The 20,999-nt window shown below is 38.6% G+C and overlaps 1 long non-coding RNA gene across 2 annotated transcripts in view; it reads left to right on the forward strand.

Moving 5' to 3' along the window:
- Positions 1–20,999, forward strand: part of LOC128931850 (uncharacterized) — a 53,541-nt gene that overhangs the window by 9,785 nt on the left and 22,757 nt on the right. For both annotated transcript variants that reach the window (XR_013534644.1, XR_013534645.1), the window contains exon 2: positions 1,362–1,451. This is a non-coding gene — a long non-coding RNA (uncharacterized LOC128931850). The remainder of the gene's footprint in view (positions 1–1,361; positions 1,452–20,999) is intronic.

Below are 20,999 nucleotides of genomic sequence, written 5' to 3' on the forward strand. Positions count from 1 at the left end.
CCCTCAATAAATTAATCACCCCCTCAAGGCCTCCTTGTCAATATACTATCACATTGGTGATTTAGTTTCAGCATGTGAATTTTGGGAGACATTCAGATCATAGCACAGTGCCAGTGAGTGGTGGAACTGAGTTTAGATCTTCAGACTCCACTGTGCTTTTTATTAACCTCTGATTTGTGTTAATTTTTTAACTGAGGTAAAAATTCCAGCTTAGGAGAATCTTCCAAGTTTTTAATAGTTCTTGAGATCCAATTTTTATCATCATCAATATCTAATCCTCGGTTTTTAATTTTCAGAAAATTATGCATAACTCCCTGCAAAAGCCTAAGAAATCAGCAGGGGGTGTTTTAGTAGTGTATTTCACATATTAATGCAAATGGTTTTATCCCTTAAAAGAGAGGTATGCAGTTTCATCAGTTTTGAAGCTTTGAAGTGTCTGCTTCATCTAGATACAGATTTTAATATGCTAAAATATTATAATTAATACAGAAATCACTAGCCCCACCTGTCAGTGAAGATGAAGAACTACAAATGATTCATACTAAACTATATTGCAGAATTCTAATTTGCATAAATCCCAGAATGGTTATATAGGAAAATACTTATTATTTTAGTATTTATTTTAATAAAGATGCATATGTGACTTTATTTGGTGTAATTTAGTGCCTATTTATAGAAAAAGTGCTAATTCTAAGAGGTTGTCATTTTACTATTCCCTGAAAAAGACTTGAAAGCTGCAGAGAGCAATATCTTTCTGCCATGTGGGAATTTTCAGAGAAAATTAAATGTGGCTTGGAATTGCCAAATTGAACTTTATAAAATGACTATTATGGTATGTAAAGTGCCCTTTTCTGATAGTATTTTATAATTACATATAATATGATTCAATGCTCCAGAGAAATATTAAGAGCTGCATTTTTGCACATATTTAGTTTGTTTTTTTTTTAATGGCTCTTTGATGCCCACTGTTCAAAAAGGAATCTAGTGACCTACCTAGAGGAAAGAAGGAAAAATGTGGTAACTGAGCAGACAGACCAAATGCTTATTCTGTGGGGATAGAAGTAGGACAACTTATGGCAACAGCACAAGCTAATTGCCTGAGGGAATCATGGAACACTTACACTATTTTTGAAAATACAGTGTTTATCCCCATTTCAAGCAGTATTTGAAAGCCTGTTCATTGTCCCTAAAGATTTGTGAGTTATTGTCAAGTATCCTAATGAGGTGTTGAGGATGGGCAACTCTTTCGACTCAGGAAGCTATGGGTAGGGCTTTTTCCGATTATACAGTAAAGCAAACCTTTTTGTGAATGAAGAAAATATGCTAACAGCATGATAAAATAATTCACCTTTATTATATAGGCACACCTTTGAGATACTATGGGTTCAGAACCAGACCACCAAAATAAAGTGAGAGAGATGAAGTTTTCGGTTTCCCAGTGCATATGAAAGGTATGTTTACATTCTATTTTTGTTTATTCAGTATGCAATAGCATTATGTCTACAAAAAATATGTGCATACCTTAATTAAACTACCTTATAGCTGAAAAAATGCTGGCGATCATCTGAGCCTTCAGTGAGTGTTAACCTTTTTGCTGGTAGAGGGTCTTGCCTTGACTTGATGGTTGCTAACTGATCAGGGTGGTGGTTTCTTAAAATAAGACAACAATGTATTTGTGCATCATTTGACTCCCTTTGTGAAAGATTTTTCTGTAGCAGACAATGCATTTTACCCATAGTAGAACTTCTTACAAAACTGGAATGAGTCCTTTCAAACTCTGTTACTGCTTTATCAACTAAGTTTACGTAATAGTCTAAATCTTGTATTGACATTTCAACAGTGTTCACAGCGTCTTCACCAGCAGTAGATTCTATCTCAGGAAATAACTTTCTTTGTTCATTCCTAGGAAGCAACTCCTCATTTGTTCAAATTTTATTTATTTATTTTTAAAAAAATTTTTTATTGCATTTTAGGTTTTGGGGTACATGTGCAGAACATGCAAGACAGTTGCATAGGTACACACATGGCAGTGTGTTTTGCTTCCTTTCTCCCCTTCACCCACATTTGGCATTTCTCCCCAGGCTATCCTTCCCCACCTCCCCCTCCCACTGGCCCTCCCCTTTTCCCCCCAATAGACCCCAGTGTTTAGTACTCCCCTCCCTGTGTCCATGTGTTCTCATTTTTCATCACCCGCCTATGAGTGAGAATATGCAGTGTTTCATTTTCTGTTCTTGTGTCAGTTTGCTGAGAATGATGTTCTCCAGATTCATCCATGTCCCTACAAACAACACAAACTCATCATTTCTGATTGCTGCATAATATTCCATGGTGTATATGTGCCACATTTTCCCAATCCAGTCTATCATCAATGGGCATTTGGGTTGATTCCAGGTCTTTGCTATTGTAAACAGTGCTGCAATGAACATTCGTGTGCATGTGTCCTTATAGTAGAACGATTTATAGTCCTTTGGATATACACCCAGTAATGGGATTGCTGGGTCAAATGGAATTTCTGTTTCTAAGGCCTTGAGGAATCGCCACACTGTCTTCCACAATGGTTGAACTAATTTACACTCCCACCAACAGTGTAAAAGTGTTCCTTTTTCTCCACATCCTCTCCAGCTTCTGTTGTCTTCAGATTTTTTAATGATCACCATTCTAACTGGCGTGAGATGGTATCTCAATGTGGTTTTGATTTGCATCTCTCTGATGACCAGTGACGATGAGCATTTTTTCATATGATTGTTGGCCTCATATATGTCTTCTTTTGTAAAGTGTCTGTTCATATCCTTGCCCAATTTTGAATGGGCTTGTTTGTTTTTTTTCCTGTAAATCTGTTTGAGTTCTTTGTAAATTCTGGATATCAATCCTTTGTCAGATGGGTAAACTGCAAAAATTTTTTCCCATTCTGTTGGTTGCCGATTCACTTTAGTGACTGTTTCTTTTGCCGTGCAGAAGCTGTGGAGTTTCATTAGGTCCCATTTGTCTATTTTGGCTTTTGTTGCCAATGCTTTTGGTGTTTTGGTCATGAAGTCCTTGCCTACTCCTATGTCCTGGATGGTTTTGCCTATTTCCTTGTAGGGTTTTTATGGTGCCAGGTCTTATGTTTAAGTCTTTAATCCATCTGGAGTTAATTTTAGTGTAAGGTGTCAGGAAGGGGTCCAGTTTCTGCTTTCTGCACATGGCTAGCCAGTTTTCCCAACACCATTTGTTAAACAGGGAATCCTTTCCCCATTGCTTGTTTTTGTCAGGTTTATCAAAGATTGTATGGTTGTAGATATGTTGTGTTGCCTCCGATGCCTCTGTTTTGTTCCATTGGTCTATATCTCTGTTTTGGTACCAGTACCATGCTGTTTTGATTACTGTAGCCTTGTAGTATAGTTTGAAATCCGGTAGTGTGTTGCCCCCACTGTGTTCTTTTTGCTTAGAATTGACTTGGCTATGTGGGCTCTCTTTTGGTTCCATATGAAGTTCATGGTGGTTTTTTCCAGTTCTGTGAAGAAAGTCGATGGTAGCTTGATGGGGATAGCATTGATTCTGTAAATTACTTTGGGCAGTATAGCCATTTTCACGATATTAATTCTTCCTAACCATGAACATGGAAGGTTTCTCCATCTGTTTGTGTCCTCTCTGATTTCGTTGAGCAGTGGTTTGTAGTTTTCCTTGAAGAGGTCCCTTATGTTCCTTGTGAGTTGTATTCCAAGGTATTTTATTCTTTTTGTAGCAATTGTGAATGGCAGTTCGTTCTTGATTTGGCTTTCTTTAAGTCTGTTATTGGTGTAGAGGAAGGCTTGTGATTTCTGCACATTGATTTTATATCCTGAGACTTTGCTGAAGTTGCTTATCAGTTTCAGGAGTTTTTGGGCTGAGGCGATGGGGTCTTCTTGGTATACTATCATGTCGTCTTCAAATAGAGACAATTTGGCTTCCACCTTTCCTATTTGAATACCCTTTACTTCTTTTTCTTGCCTGATTGCTGTGGCTAGAACTTCCAGTACTATATTGAATAGGAGTGGTGAAAGAGGGCATCCTTGTCTAGTGCCGGATTTCAAAGGGAATGCTTCCAGTTTTTGCCCATTCAGTATGATATTGGCTGTTGGTTTGTCATAAATAGCTTTTATTACTTTGAGATACATTCCATCGATACCGAGTTTATTGAGGGTTTTTAGCATAAAGGGTGTTGAATTTTGTCAAATGCCTTCTCTGCGTCAATTGAGATAATCATGTGGTTTTTGTTTTTGGTTCTGTTTATGTGGTGAATTAGGTTTATAGACTTGCGTATGTTGAACTAGCCTTGCATCCCCGGGATGAATCCTACTTGATCATAATGAATAAGTTTTTTGATTTGCTGTTGCAATCGGCTTGCCAATATTTTATTGAAGATTTTTGCATCGATGTTCATCATGGATATTGGCCTGAAGTTTTCTTTTCTTGTTGGGTCTTTTCTGGGTTTTGGTATCAGGATGATATTGGTCTCATAAAATGATTTGGGAAGGATTCCCTCTTTTTGGATTATTTGGAATAGTTTCAGAAGGAATGGTACCAGCTCCTCTTTGTGTGTCTGGTAGAATTCGGCTGTGAACCCGTCTGGACCTGGGCTTTTTTTGTGTGGTAGGCTCTTAATTGCTGCCTCGACTTCTGCCCTTGTTATTTTTTTCAAGTTTTATAATGAGATTGCAGAAATTCAGTTGTGTCTTCAGGCTTCACTTCTTTTTTTTTTTTTTTTGAGACGGAGTTTCGCTTTTCTTACCCAGGCTGGAGTGCAATGGCATGATCTCGGCTCACTGCAACCTCCGCCTTCTGGGTTCAAGCAATTCTCCTGCCTCAGCCTCCCAAGTAGCTGGGACTACAGGTGCGCACCACCATGCCCAGCTAATTTTTGTATTTTTAGTAGAGACGGGGTTTCACCTTGTTGACCAGGATGGTCTCAATCTCTTGACCTCGTGATTCACCCACCTTGGCCTCCCAAAGTGCTGGGATTATAGGCGTGAGCCACCGCGCCCGGCCTAGACTTCATTTCTAATTCCAGTTCTTTTACTACATCTACTGCATCTGCCATTACTTCCCCTATTGAATTCTTGAGCCCCCCAAAGTCATCCATGAGGGTTAGAATCTGCTTCTTCCAAACTTTTGTTAATGTTGATGTTTTAGTATCCTCCTTGAATCATGAATGTTCTTAATATCATCTAGAATGGTATATCCTTGGTAGGAGGTTTTCAATTTACATTGCCCAGATCCATCAAAGGAATTATAGTCTAGGGGAGCTATACTGTTACAAAATGTGTTTCTTAAATAATAAGACTCGAAAGTAAAAATTACTCTTTGATTCATGGGCTGAAGAATAGATATTAAATGGTTAGCAAATGTGAAAACAATATTAATCTCCTTGTATATCTCCATCAGAGCTCTTGGGTGGCCAAGTGTGTGGTCAGTGTGCAGTAATATTTTAAAACAATCTTTTTTTTTCTGAGCAGTAGGTCTCAACAATGACTTAAAATATTCAGTAACCATGCTGTAAACAGATGTACTGTCAGCCGGGTTTTGTTGTTCTGTTTATAGAGCACAAGTAGATTAGATTTAGTGTAATTCTTACTTGCCATAGAATTTTTAATACGACACATCAGCATTGGTTTCAACTTAAAGTCACCAGATTCATTAGCCCCTATTAAGAGTGTTAACCTGTCCTTTGCGGCTTTGAAGTCAGGCATTGAATTCTCCTCTCTAGCTATGAAAATCCTAAATGGCATGCTCTTCCAATACACAGCTGTTTTGTCTACATTGAAAATCTATTATCTGATATCACCACCTTTATCAATGATCTCTCCAACACCTATATCCCATACCATCATCAATTCCCAAAATCCTGTCTCAACAATAGATATCACACTTGACTTCTCTCCAGTTCTACTGCCAGAGTCTTTCACATTCATTCCCACAAGAGCTTTCAATCTTGTTCTACATTTATATTCAGCAGCAAAATGATCTTTAAAAGTGGAGATTGGATCACTTCACTTATCTGCATACAACCCTTCAGGGACCTCCCATTGCATTTAAAATAAAAATCTAATCCCTTGCTATGGCCTAAAAAACCTATGTCCAACCTCATTTAGCTCCACGTTCCCAAAGATAAGCTGTGGCCATGCTGGTCCTTTTTCAGTTCCTCAAACATGCCAAGTGCTTGCTTCCTCTCTTTTCTTGCATATAAAGTTTTCCCTGCCTGGGATGATCACCTCCCACTCTTCAGCTGGCTATCGCCTTTTCTTTTTCTGTCTCAACTTCAAGGTGACCTTTTCAGCTAGAGCTTTTCTTGACAAATTCTAACAAGAGAAGAACCTAATTTGACCTTTGACAAACTCTCCTTAAGGTTTTGCTAGGAAGTCTTAAGGGAGAATCCATTATGACTCAGGCACCAGTGGGGGGTTCTTTGGGGAGCCTGGCAGCATGTATTTTTGGCAGGTGTGGCTGTGTTCTAATTCAATATTGTAACTAATACAGTATGGCCATTCTGATACATTCAGGCTAAGTATCAGTCAGTACTGTTTCTACTCAAGGGTCTTACTACCTCTTCTGTGACTCTTCATCTCAGTCTTGTTTGCTCCTTTGGTACAACTACCCTTTGTTTTTGTTATTTTTGTTGCTTATTTGTTTTTCTGTGTATATGTCTGTCTTTTCTACTAAAATGCAGGATCCATGAAAACAGGGCGGTATCTGTTTGTTCACTAAAATGAACCAATTGTTTACCTAGAAAAAATTCTGTTACACAATGGATGTTTAATAAATATTTGCTAAATAAATGAATGAAAATGACTTCCTCTGATTAGTTAGGGTACACTTTATTTTCTATAAGAATATGCAACTCCAAAAATTATAGCTGTTTTCGAACTTTTAAAAGTCCTGGATAGATCTTTTTGTAGACTATCTTATATTTTTTCCCAAGAACCCTTATGATGAAACCATCACATTAGCCTTTCCAAGAAGCTTATGTTTCTAAACTAGATCTCTTTCTCCAGCTCATGCTCCTCTTTAGCTTAACATTTTTCCCTTTTTCCACTTAAAGGGAGAATGTTCAGACCTCTTACTGTGCCACTCTGGGTCTGAAACAATATGGGTCTAAATTCCTTTTTACTTGCATTTCTATCACACCTTCCTTTATTTCCCTAGTATATCAGGAACCTGCTACCCGACAAGAATGCCTCTGCAACTTTCTTTATCTGCTTTGTTGGACGAAATCCTATTCATTTTTCTGGGCCCACCACAAGTGTGACTCCTTGTGAGAAATTTTTTGAGATTTATTGACCACCTTCTTGTCGCACTCTCCACTCTGGTCCTGATCCCTTCCACTCTAAGGTCCTGTTGTGCTGCATTCATAAACACAGCAGACTACGTGTTGCATTTTGCAATGTAGTAACTTGCATCATCATATACTGCGTTGTAATATGATATAATGTCAGGGCCTCCTTTGTCAGACTCTCAGCTCTTCAAAGAAAACAATGTATTTTATTTAACTTTGTGTATGCAGCACCAGGAGGGTGCCTGGCACTCAAGTGGCACCAAGATAGGTTTCCTGATCAGACCCAAGCCATGGAGATTGTTGCCAATTTTAGACACAAATTACACAGCAAACTGTAATGAATAGAGCAGGGGTGCTGGAGTTAAGAAAACTTGGATAAAAATCCAGGCTCCATCCTCCTTTTACTTATGTGACTTTGGGCAAGCTACCTGATCTTTTTGGAACTTAGTTTTTGTGGTAAGCAGAATAATGGCCCCCAAAGATGTTCACATTCTAATGTCTGGAAAATGTGAATATGTGAGGTTACATGGCAAAGGAGAATTAAGGTAGCAGATGGAGGGTAGCTTGCCAGTCAGCTAACTTTAAGATAGGAAAGGCTGGGCATAGTGGCTCCCAGTACTTTGGGAGGCCAAGGGGGGCAGATCCTGAGGTCAAGAGATGGAGATCATTCTGCCAACATGGTGAAACCCCATCTCTACTAAAAATACAAAAATTCGCTGGGCATGGTGGCATGTGCCTGTAGTCCCAGCTACTTGGGAGGCTGATGTGGGGGTCTGGCACATCTGCTGGGGGTCTTCCGACCAGCGGAGAGCCTCAGCCCCACTCAAATGTTCTCAACCTGGAAGAGGGAGTACACGGAAGAAAAGATAGATAGACAGTGGGGTCTGGAGGACTGCCAGGCAATGCCAGAGCAGCAGGTTTATTTGTGCACACCATAGGTTATATACTTTTTAGTGTTTAAGGAGTGACGTACATTCCATTGTATCTTGAAATAAAATCAAGAACAAAAATCACAAGAAAAGGGGTACAGAAAGTATGACTCTTAATCATAGGGTGTACAGCAAAGGGACAATAAAGTTTGCAAAAGGGGGTCATAAATCTAAACATATGCTTATCTAAAATCAGTCAAGCAAGCAAGTAAGATCATTAACAAGGTACAGCTGGACCTTTCCAAATGTCATTCTAACCTTGCCTATTCGTATAGAATCATATGCAAACAATATGATTGAGTTAGCAGAGGTAAACAAAGTCATACAGTTATTGTACAGAGAAGGAACTAGGAGGCACACAATGTCTAACCACACAATATCTCGTTAGACCACAAAGCATGAGCTCAGCCATCCTGTTGCAAATGTCAGAGGCAAAGATAGATGTTTATAAAATCAGTGCAACCAGACTTCCTGTTTTCCCCTTAGCTGAACAGCCTCCAGGAGAGGAGAAACATGTATGGGCTCAAGCTCAAGATGGTGAGGGTCCTGTCAAGGATCCCTTGCAGGAGCGATCCCTACAGGCTGAGGCAGGAGAATTGCTTGAACCAGGGAAGGGGAGGTTACAGTGAGCTGAGATTGCGCCACCGCACTCCAGCCTGGTGACAGAACAAGACTGTCTAAAAAAAAAAAAAAACAATAAGGAATGATTCTGGATTATGCGTGTGAGCCCATTGCAATAAAGAGTCCTTAAAAGTGGAAAAGAGAATTGGAAGAGAGAGCCAGAGAGATGTCAGTGTGAGAAGGACTTGGCCTGATGTTGCTGGCTTTGCAGATGGAGGAAGAAGAAGGGAGAGGTTCAAGAGGCAGGAAGATTGAGCATCCTCTGGAAGCTGGAAAAGGCAAGGAAATTGATTCTATCCTAGAGCTTCCAGAAAGGAAGGCAGTCCTGCTGACATCTTGATTTGAGCTCAGTGAGAGCCATTTCAGACCTTTAAATGACAGAATGGTAGGATAATACACTCATATTGTTTTGAGCCACTCAGTCTATGGTAATTTGTCATGTCAGCCACAGAAAACCAATGTAGCTGCTTTAACTGTAACATGAGAATGGTAATAGATGCCTGATAGCTTTACAAAATATATGTTATGTCTCATTACACTTCATAAGACAATGCATGTAATAGACCAAATATAGTGCCTAACACACTGAAGTTGTTTCATAAATTCATTAATTCTCTTCTCCTTCTCTCTTCCTGTCTGAACACGCTCATCTGGTAGACAGAGATCAAGCTATATATAATCAACATACAAACTGTATGGTATTAAAATAAGTGTTCTTATGGTATTGAAATCAAATAACCATCAGATATAGTTCCCTTATTGTTATTGTGACATATGACAAAGTAAGCTCAGAGGATTACTGCTTATTTATTATTCTGTAGCTTTCATGAAAGATGATTTTTCCTTCTGCAGATTTTTATTGAGCTTGACTGTTGCATATTAACTCTTTATTCTTTTGCTTCATTATTTAGAGGCATTGACAATTTTAACACTGGAGATTTATCTTAAGGACAGAATTACAAATGTTATACCTTAACACGAGTGCACCATTTGATCTTACAATTGCCCACTTTAAAACTATTCATTTTAGCCTATTTGACAACTTTCTTGTTCTTTTTGGGGATGGGAGTGAAGAAGGGTCAGTGGTCCTAATTCAGCAGAAAGGTTTAGGTAACAGTTATACCAAATCAAGTGGAAGTGCAAAATATAAAATCTTGAATTATCATAATAAAATGTTAAATTGTGTTGTGAAATTATATACGTGATACTGTGACAGAAATCCTGTAATTTTAGATTATCTTCAAAACAGTTGGCTTAAGAGTCTCATAAATGGTAGACACTTTGGGGAAGGAAAGAGGAGTGCTGGCTTAGGACTATAATAATGATAGTAGTTCATTTATCTTGCATGATGTTTTATTATATCATGTCATAATATGTTAACATCACACCCCCTCATAACATACTCTAATTTATATATTATGAGTCAAATAGACTTTTATAGCTTCACCTAGGAATCCAATTATGACTTAAGCTGTTTTTAGTTTAAAATTTAGTTTATTTTTAGTTTAAACTATGTTTAAGTTGTGATTGGATTCCTAGGTAAAATTACAAAAGCCTACTTTAATGACTTCCTCTTTCTTTCTTTCTTTCTCTTTTTTCCTCTGGATCATTTTTTGCCCAAATGACTTCTGATTTCTGTAGGAAAAATGCCTCCCAAATTCCAATGAATTTAGAAATGATTTGTTGCAGATTGCCAAAACAAACTTTTGTAACTGTCCCTGTTATTCTTATTCTCTTGTGCTTCAATCTGCAGCCAACATTTTTTTTTTTTTTTTTTTTTTTTTGAGCCAGGATCTTGCTTCTTCACCCAGGCTGGAGTGCAATGGCATGATCTCGGCTCACTGCAACCTCTGCCTCCCAGGTTCAAGCAATTCTGCCTCAACCTCCTAGTAGCATGTGCCACCACGCCCAGCTAATTTTTGTACATTTAGTGGAGATGGGGTTTCACCCTATTGGGCAGCCTGATCTTGAACTCTTGACCTCAAGTGATCCACCCACCTTGGCCTCCCAAAGTGCTGAGATGACAAGCATGAGCCACTGTGCCTGGCCCCAACCCTGTATTCCTCATATGTATTTTTCAAACTTTTTAGATCATGACCCACAGTAAGAAATGCCTTTTACATTGTAACCCTGTATATACACACACCCACCTATGCACTTAAAAGTTTGATAAAACATGCTATATTTGTGATGCAATCTTTTACAAACTATTTTCTAAACTATTTTTTAAAAGTGATTGTTACAATTTATCATAATTTTTACTGCCCAATAATGATTATGACCTGCAGTTTGTAAAACACTGACTTACTTTATTATTAATCCCTAAGCCTAAAAAGTGTAACGTGGTACTTGGATGCATGATCTCTGTCAGTTTTCCTTCATTCACTTGCCATGACTATCTTTGTAACTCAGATGACAAACTTTTTTTGTTTGCTTTTTGAGTTTGAGAACCGCTAGCGGTGCAGGTGACTAACAAATGTGGTAGGCATGTAATTTAAATGTATATACTCTCAATGTAATTTATTGTAAAGTATAATGATTTGTGTCCTGTGAGAAATGTTGTATACTATTTTCCCACTCTCTTATATGCATTGGCTTTTTGGGAGTCTTCTGATACGTGTCCTTTTCTTGTGTATTAAGTGCATAAAGCATTTTACATTTTTTTTTTTTTTCTTACAGGAGAAAGGCCCTTCCCTGTTAGAGGAAGCTTTGGCAAGAAATGGGCCTGGAAGCCTATATAATTTAGGAGGCTTTCTTTAAAAAAAAAAGAATACAACATTATAAATATAAAATTAAGTCTCAAAGCCATTTATTTGGAATAAGAAAAGGACTGACAGGAAATGACAGATACTTAATGACAAAGAGCACAAACATAACAAATCCTGAAAAGTAATCCAATATTTTTATTATAAAAGTAAATGAACACATTTGATTTTATTTAGCCTAATATTTAGTTGATTTACTACTCTCAGACTTCTTTGATAATTTTTCCCTTCCATTTTTAAAAGCAAACTCTTCAATTTCATCTTTATATGATAATATTTTGGGAATATATTCCATAGAGAAAATAGAAAGATAATGTAGTCTTTCCTCTACCATGATTGATTACAGTTTGCTTTTTTTTTTTTTGATAATTTAGAAACATTTCTTATAGCTTTCACAACTCATAGTTGGCAATATCATATAAATTGTTAGGATTGCCGGGCGTGGTGGCTCACGCCTGTAATTCCAGCACTTTGGGAGGCTGAGGCAGGTAGATGGTGAGGTCAGGAGTTTGAGACCAGCCTGGCCAACATAGTGAAACCCCATCTCTACTAAAAATACAAAAATTAGCCGGGTGTGGTGGCAGGTACCTGAAATCCCAGTTACTCAGGAGGCTGAGGGAGGAGAATTGCTTGAAACCAGAAGGCGGAGGTTGCAGTGAGCTGAGATCACGCCACTGCACTCCAACCTGGGTGAAAAGGGCGAAACTCTGTCTCAAAAAGAAATTGTTAGGATTGCCCTCAAATTTGGAAAACCTATGCACATATGATCTGTTTGTTTTTAGGGCATTTCAAACTTTCTAGTGCACTATCCTATGTTGAATACTTTGAATTAATGACACTCATTAAGCCATTTGTCATTAGGTGTCCGCATTGTGGTAAAGTATTGTGACTTCATATTTTATTCATTGATGTCAATATTTGGTGTCAAAATTGGGATATTTAGTTTTTTCCAGTGTATTAATATGATTCACTTGTGTCTATTAATTGGGTTATCAAATAATCCATAAGCCTATCACTATTTTTACTCTGTTCTTCTGACTGCATTTGATATGCTGAATGTTTTTGCTGCAGTTTACTTCTTTATATTAGAATAATTTCTATTGATTTTATTGCTCACTATATGGCTTTTGTTTCTTACTCTGCTACTTTTTAATCAACATTTTATCTCAGTTCTTCAAATACATGATTTAAAGATACCAGAAAGCACGCTCCATATTCTCCCAACAGGAATCTATATGTTTGCATTTATTTTGCTGAAATGTTCTGAAACATCTTCCCAAGTTTCCATTAAAATGTGTGTTTCTAACTCCATTTCCCCTTTAGCTAGATTCCCAAAGTGCTCTCGTCACCAGAATACAACCTGAAAAGGAGCAGTGGTCTTGACTGACTAGGGTTAAGATGTCTTGCTTTTGTGCATTTCACGAAAGCGTATACCATGTGAATAGATTTCTAGGGCCCTGCCAAGGTTTGAAAATGACTCGTTCAAGTGAAAGGCCCTGATGTTTTAACTTCTCACACTTCCTGGTTAATCTGCTTGTATATAGAGAGAAAGGCCAGATGGAACAACCTCTTGGGATACCATTATTAGATTTGTGTCATCAAGGCAAAGCAGGGCTCTCTACAATGCAGTCAGTTGTTTGCATCCCCCAAAAATCAGGCCCTGAGGCAAGGATGTGGATCCGGGTTGTTTGCTTGTTTAATTGTTCTTCTTGGAGAGGTGATCCCAGGAAGCACAGGTGAGGAAGTGGGGAAAATGCATGGGAAAAGGAGAAGGGCCAATTCAAGGGGTGAGCTAGTAGTTTAATGTTAGGGCTCCAGGGCAACTAGGGCTCAATCCCAGGGGATCTTTTGAAAAACTTTGTGCAGCCCAACTCAGCATTGTCCCACCAGAAGCTGGGGAGGCTCCAAAGCCCTCAAGCATGGAATACAGCAAGGGAAGTGGGGAGCTGTCAGTTTGCCTGGGACCACAGCTGCAGATGAACTCAGGAGGGCCATGGGGATATGGGATGGGGCAAAGCCAGGCAGCATCTGCTACCCTGTATGAATCTTACTCACTTTAGAGTTGAGGAACTCAAAATTATTTAGCGTGATAAGGAATCTTCAATGTTGTGGCTCTTTCTTACATCATTAAGAGGACTTTGAAGTTAGTGGAGAGGGGACTGAAAGGCATGAAGTCATCCCTAACTTGCCAAAGAAATGTTCAAATGCAAGTATTGAAATTAGAATTAAGACATTTTGAATCAGAGATGAGCATTTTCTTTAGACAAAAAGAAGGCATAGTTAGAATTTCTAATTGCCTTTAATTAAATCTGTCACCTCCTAAGTATAAACAAAAGTGGTGAAATATATTTGCATATACCAACAATGAACAGTTCATTAATGAGAATGGATTTTACCTTTCTGAGGGTTCCCATTGTGTAATCTTACTCATTTTGAGGAAGGCAAGAGTTGACCATTTTATGCTTATCTACAACAGTCACCTATTAAAGACTGGAATTACGATAATCCAAGGGGAAAATATATTTAAAACAAGATTGGTTTACGTAGGAGAATTAGCATCAGGCTAACTGTTAATAAAGCTTGGTTTTGTCCCATTTAGTCAGCTCCATAAACCTTGAGAAGCCGTTTTTATTCTCTGTGCCTCAGTTTCCTCATCTGTGTGATAGAGGGCTTGGATTGGCTGATTCTGAAGATCACCTCCAGTTCTGAGGTAGTCGTTGAAAACAGGACTGAAGGCTGTCAAAAGGCATGGGTCTTATTGTGGTATTGTTGACTTGGCCAAATGTTAACCTTTCAGACCTTCAGTTTTCTCCTCTGAAAAATGAAGGGGTTGGTCTATTCTTTAAGGACACCTCTTTTCTGTAGTCCAGATAAATAAACATGTGAGGGGAAAAATCTGGAAGAATGCATAGAGTGAAGCTCAGCATGGCCACTCGGTGGCGATCTTGTTCCATGTTAAGAAAAATTTTATGGCATTTACCAAGAGTTTCAAAGTTTGACTTAACTAAGCATAGTGAAGAAAGACTTTCAAAATGATAAAATAAAAAAGTAGGCCAGCAAAAACCAGAATTATAGGGGAAGTGACAATAAACGGCAATGCCAAATAAGAGACATAAAATCCCTGTGTGTAGTCAAGGCAGTAAAACATAGAGGGGTATATGAGGGTTGTGTTTTGGGTAATATTTAAAGGAATATAGGGAGCGGAGTACATTGTTAAATTCATATAGTTTTTGAAAAGCATGATATAAAAGTTAACTCTAACATTTAAAAATTAAACTTGTAGAATTACCAAATACCTTAAGATTGTGCTAGAGTACTGAAGTCTAAACTTCAAAAATCTAAACCAAATCAGCAAATATATGTTACTTCTTTTGTCTAAATCTCAAAGGAGCACTTAAGGGGATTGTAATACTGTTCCAATTTTTTGATATTAAATCAAATGAACCAATAAGCAAGTTGTGAGCTTTTTCATATTTTATGGGAGGATGTGGTCTTTCTCAGGCTGTCTCACTTACCTTGAGAATCTTGGGCTGATTGCTCCTGGGGCTTGTGATTGCCCCTGCATTGGGTGGAGGGCCGTTTCTCTGGGGAGCCGAGCACTGGGAGGAATGCAGAGGAGGATAAGGGCTCTCTGATCATAGTGTCACTTACCTCTATTTCTGGAAAAGGTTATATTCAAAGGAAAACACAATCTTCCCACCAAAGTGCCAGTGAGCATGAAGGGAGGAACCCAGGAACTTGAGGTTCTTCCCTGGGACTTGAGGTTCACACTCCTGAAGGTGGCAGGTCATGTCTTGTGCAATAGGCAGAGATCTGACAGCTGGAGGATGCCTAAGCCATAGTCTGCCATTTCCCATTGTTGACTTTTCTGTTCATCATCCCCTCTGGTTTTCTCCCATTTACTCCTTATCCTCCTTTTGCTAGGTGGATACAGGTTTCTTCTGAAGGCCAAAGCCTGGGCCCTGTTGCTCTGGTTGTCATGGCTGTTTCTCTTCTCTCTTCCCTTTGATACATTAGCTATTAATTTACATAATCCACTCACCGGTGGATGTCCCCATTCAAAAGGCAAAAAAAAAGTTATATTGCTAAGTAACCTTTAACAATGAATAGCATTCATTATGCATTTGCTTAATGATACAAAGGCATTGTTTGCTCTTTGCAGGTGATAACAGCAGATCAAAGCCACCGAGGCAGGAATGTGCTTGAGCAGAGCCAGCAGAGACTGTATGGAAATTATGCTTAGCATTTATGTTGCACTTTATACTCTCAAAGGATTCTGCAATTATTAATTAATTATCCCACACAGTAGCTCTATGAGGAAGGTCACTGCCAGTAGCTCTATTTTACAGATGAAGAATCAGATAGCAGTTAAGTAGTTTTCCCCTTCCCACCTCAACATTTAAAGATCTCATGTAAAAGCAGACCTAGGGGTAGGGGCAGCAGGTAAGTTACAAGTGACTGAAGAGTCAACAGACTAGGGCTGCCTCTTGCCCAGGCTCCACTGCCTTTCATCTGTCTTTTGAAAGCCCTCTGAGCTGGACTTGCATACTGCCTCCCCGGGCAGCCTGCTTGCTCTTGCTGTGCTTGCCATTTCTACATATCCACTGTCATGTTTGTAATTTTATTTCTTTTCATTCATTCATTCACTCACTCATTCATTCATTCAATGAAACTTAATTAGGCATTTATTGTAGTTGATTTGGCTAGGAATATTGAAATGAAAAAGATGATTCTTGCCTTTGAGGAACTTTAATTTCTTAATAGGGACACACACACACACACACACACACACACACACACACACCTTGCTGGAGGACATGGGATCAAAAAGGTGTTAATTCTTCCTGGTAGCGTCATGAAGGTCTACCTTGAGGAGATGGTGTTCAAGCCAATCTCTTGATGATGCCATGTTTGGGATCCAAGCAGCAGGATCCTGATTGTCCCTAAAGGAAGGATGATAGAAGGTGCCTTGAATGCAGAGAAGGCCAGAGCCTCTTAGATCAGGCCTCCTATAAGCTAATGTGATAAACTCTTATCCTATAGTATTTTAATTATTTATGTGAATGTTTTCCTTTTTTACAGGACTAGAAGCAATTTTTAAATGAGGACAAATTCTGAATGCCCACAGCATATTGCAGGGAATAATAGCAGTAATAGCTGTGAGTAAATGAGCCTATTCTGTTTAGTGCTTTACATAGCTGGTTCCAGTTAAGCCTGACAAAAACCTTTGAGGCAGTGTTGTTGTTCTCTTCTCCTCTTTTTACAGTTGGGAAAAAGAGATACTGGGAAAGTTTAAGTAGTAATTTACTCACAGCTACCTAGTTCTATGTGCCATTGAAAAGAATTTGGTAACCTATGCTTTGTGCTAAGCACGGAGATTCAAATGGTGAGCACAGCAAACGTGGACGCTCCCCACGTGTAGCTTATAATCTGAGGCAAAAGACAGACATTAACCAATAATAACCATATATCAATGTATAATTACAACCTGTAGTAAAGTCTCTGAAGGAAAAACCAGAATGTGCAGTGTAGGAGAAGCTAGGGTGACCAGATCTGACGTGAGGAGAGATATGGGGAAAAGGCCAAGGTCAGGAGCACATGCCTGGAGGCTCTGATGGTGAAGCTGAGTATCCAAGGATAGATGGGTGTTGTAGTCCAAAGAGAAAGTGTGTGCAAAGGCTCTGGTGTAGGAGGGAGTATCTGAGAATCTGAAAGCAGGTCTGCTGTACACAGGAGAAGACTGGAAAAGAAGAGGTGGCACATCGTGTAAGATCTTGTAGGCTAGGATAGAGTTTGATGTTTAGAAATGACAGGCATTGCATTCACAGGTTTTAAGGGAATGCCTTCCTTGATCAGATGAAAAGTCAATCTGGGTGCAGTGGGACAAGCAAATAGTGGGAGTCAGAGTGTGAGAAGGGAAAGTGGTTAAGAGGGTATTATAGTAATTCTGGTGTGAGATAATGGTGTGGCCAGGGTGGCAATGGTAGAGATAGTGAGAAATGTGTGTGTGAGATATTTGCAAAGTCAAACGGACAGTTTTTGGGGTGGGTAGGAAGAGGTGGGGTGGGGAGGAAAAGGAAGGTGTCAAGGCTGATTCCCAGGTTCCTGACTTGGACAGGTGAATGGTTGGAGATATATTTAGAATATGCTTTTGTATGCTGGAGGGTGACCAGGAGTTTGAGAGGAAGGGTTCTTGAGTAGGTGGCAGAGGCAGCATTTGAATCTAGGTCTGTTTTTTATTAAAATGTGCTTCTCATCGATTCCTGAAACATACACGTGTTTTTGGAAATCCAGTGCTGAATGGCTCTACCATCTTGCTAGCTCTGATCAGCTTCCATTTTCACCCCTGTGATCTTCTGGAAGAAATGCACTCACTTTTGTTGCATAATCAATGAGTGGCATCAGTGGCAGAAATGTCCATCCAGACAGGAAGGTATCCAAGGTCGTTTTGGGGACAGAATACCTAAAATTCCTCAAACTTTGCTATTCAGCAGTGAGAGTTACATTGCCTACCTTGAGCTCTGGCTCAAACTGCTAGGGTTTGAATCTCGCCCCATGACTTCCTATCTCGGTGATGTTGGTCATATTGTTTAACATTTCTAAGCCTCACTTTCTGTAAAAAGGAGATAATAACAGTATCTTCTCCATCATGAAGTTGGCTGAAAGATCAAGGCTGCTACTATCCCACAGGACAGCTTTGTGTGAATTAGAAAAAGGTTCTCATTCCTCAAATGAAAAAAATTGTGAAGTTAGTGTATTATATATTATCATTAATTACAATTATACAAACATAAAATTCTGAATAAATACTATACATCAAATGATTAATATAATATTCAATTTGAATTCTTAATTACAATAATTAGATCAAATTTAGAAATAATATATATTACAAGCCCAAAGTTTTAATAACAGTTAATTATGAAATTTCCATAGCAACAAATAAACAAGTGCTCTAATATAATTAGCAGATTGTTACATAGTAATCTCTAATTTATGTCAATTTGATACATACTTTGTATATTATGCTAAATTAATATTAGCTATTACCTAGTTATTTGTATCATAATGAAAATGCCTGTATACTTAAAATAGAACTCACAATCTCACTTGAGTTCAGAAGACAAGTGCCAGAATATATCCACTATAGAGAATTGATGACATGAGATTTGAAAAAAATTTAAGATACTAATCAGCTAGTATTTCAGTGAGAAAAAAACTTACTTAGAAATGCAGGTTATTTTGAATGTTGTTAGATCATCAAGATCTTTTAATAATCAAATATATTTTTCCTCTGTAAGTTCAAGCAAAATGTAATCTATATCAATCCTATCAAATAAGACATTTTACTGCTACCTGTCAGAGACCTATCTTGATAAATATATAGCTCCCTCATCTTTAAAGTTCACAAAGTTATGATAAAAATATGAACAGTCTTCAAAATGATACAGAGAGCTATGATGTGACAGTCTTTTTAGCTGTGCTGCTTGTTTGCAATGTACAACCTAACCCACTGTATGCATTGATGCTGGGAAGGATTACAAGAGGTAATTCTATAAAGTACTTTATATACGTAAGGACTATCATACACTGAGTGATCACTAGATGTTAGTGTTTTATTTTTTATTATTAAATCTATGCTGTAATTGTGGTGTTTAAAAAATGCCCAGCTCAAGTCCTAGTTTCCTTTTTTTTTTTAAACAAAATTTCACTCTTGTTGCCGAGGCTGGAGTACAATGACACAATATCAGCTCCCTGCAACATCTGCCTCCTAGATTCAAGCAATTCTTCTACTGCAGCCTCTTGAGTAGCTAGGATTACAGACGCCCACCACTATGTTGGCTAATTTTTTGTATTTTTAGTAGAGATGGGGTTTCACCAGATTGGCCAGGCTCTTCTCAATCTCCTGACATCAGGTGATCCACCCACCTCGGCCTCCCAAAGTGCTGGGATTACAGGTGTGAGCCACTGCACCTGGCCTCTGGTTTCCTTTTTGATTAGTCCTGAATGTAAATTGTCAGTGTGGATAAAGTAGTATAAAGAGAGATGCTTGACTGGACACGGTGGCTCACAGCTGTAATCCCAGCACTTTGGGAGGCCAAGGTGGGTGGATCACTTGAGGTCAGGAGTTCAAGACCAGCCTGGCCAACATTGTGAAACCCTGTCTCTACTGAAAATACAAAAATTAGCTGGGCATGGTGGCTCTCTCCTGTAATCCCAGCTACTAGGGAGGCTGAGGGGGAGGATTGCTTGAACCTGGAAGGCGAGGTTGCAGTGAGCCGAGATCATGCCACTGCACTCAAGCCTGGGTGGCAGAGTGAGATTCCATCTCAAAAATAAATAAAGACAATAAAATAAAGAGAGATGCTCTACTAAATGGCAAAAAAAAAAAAAAAAAAAAAAAAGTCTCAATTAACTCCATCTCTTCTCTTTACCAGCACCAAACTACAGCAGGTATAACTGTAGTAATAGGACATAATGGTACCTCGTTTTTAGTTGAAATTGGTTGTTTGTTCTCAGATTCACTATAGAGGACAGTCCGTATTATCGTTTGTTTCAGTGTTTTGCTTTAGTCCTTTTAATGGCAACAGGTTGGGAAAGGAACCCCAACACTACTTGCTAAAATATAAATAATGTAGCCCAGCGTGTATTCTGTAGTGGGATATTCAAGGGAAAGAAATGAGAATAATGTAATGCTCAGAGGTAAGTATATTTAAAGAAAAGGTAAAATAGAACTTTGTGTGCTAACTTATTTAGAAGGAAAAAGAGTCGGACAGGATGAGAGAAATTTTGAGAGATGAGAAGATAATATTTAGCGAAAATGCTAGCAGAATGATCAGAAGACTAAGAAAACATGAAAAAGAAAGGAAGCAGTGGGAAGCCACATGGAAAAGGTCGGGGGAACGTTGGTAAGCAGCATGCAGAGAAAGGTGAAAACTTGAAGTTGAAATTTCAGGTTGAAGGCATTAGAATGAGATGAAAAGCAGAGAAACAGCTCAGTCACCAAAGCCAAGCCTGACGTTTCCATACCCTGAGGTGAGCACAGCACAGCTCTAGGAGCCCACTAGAAATTTTCTGCAGAAAAAGTCAAAAGAAAAGATACCTAGCTAAGGGAAAACCAAGTTCCTTAATTTTGTATTTGTTGTTTTATTGTTAGAAAGTCATTTTTGCCTTTAAGATCATGACACAGCATTTTCAAAGGCCTTTGTCTTTTTAAAGAAAAATAGCATATGCATTCAAAGTATTATTAGTTATCTGGGGTTAATTCTGGACAAATGATGAACATAAGGAAATAGAAAGAGATGGTAGACACAAAACGAAGCAATAGGAAAACCTTGAAAGGAAGGGGAAGGGTGGCTGCTGTTATGAGTAAGAAAATTAACAGTGAGAAGC

Source organism: Callithrix jacchus, chromosome 4, assembly GCF_049354715.1.
Source record: "Callithrix jacchus isolate 240 chromosome 4, calJac240_pri, whole genome shotgun sequence".
In the NCBI taxonomy this organism is placed as follows: domain Eukaryota; kingdom Metazoa; phylum Chordata; class Mammalia; order Primates; family Cebidae; genus Callithrix; species Callithrix jacchus.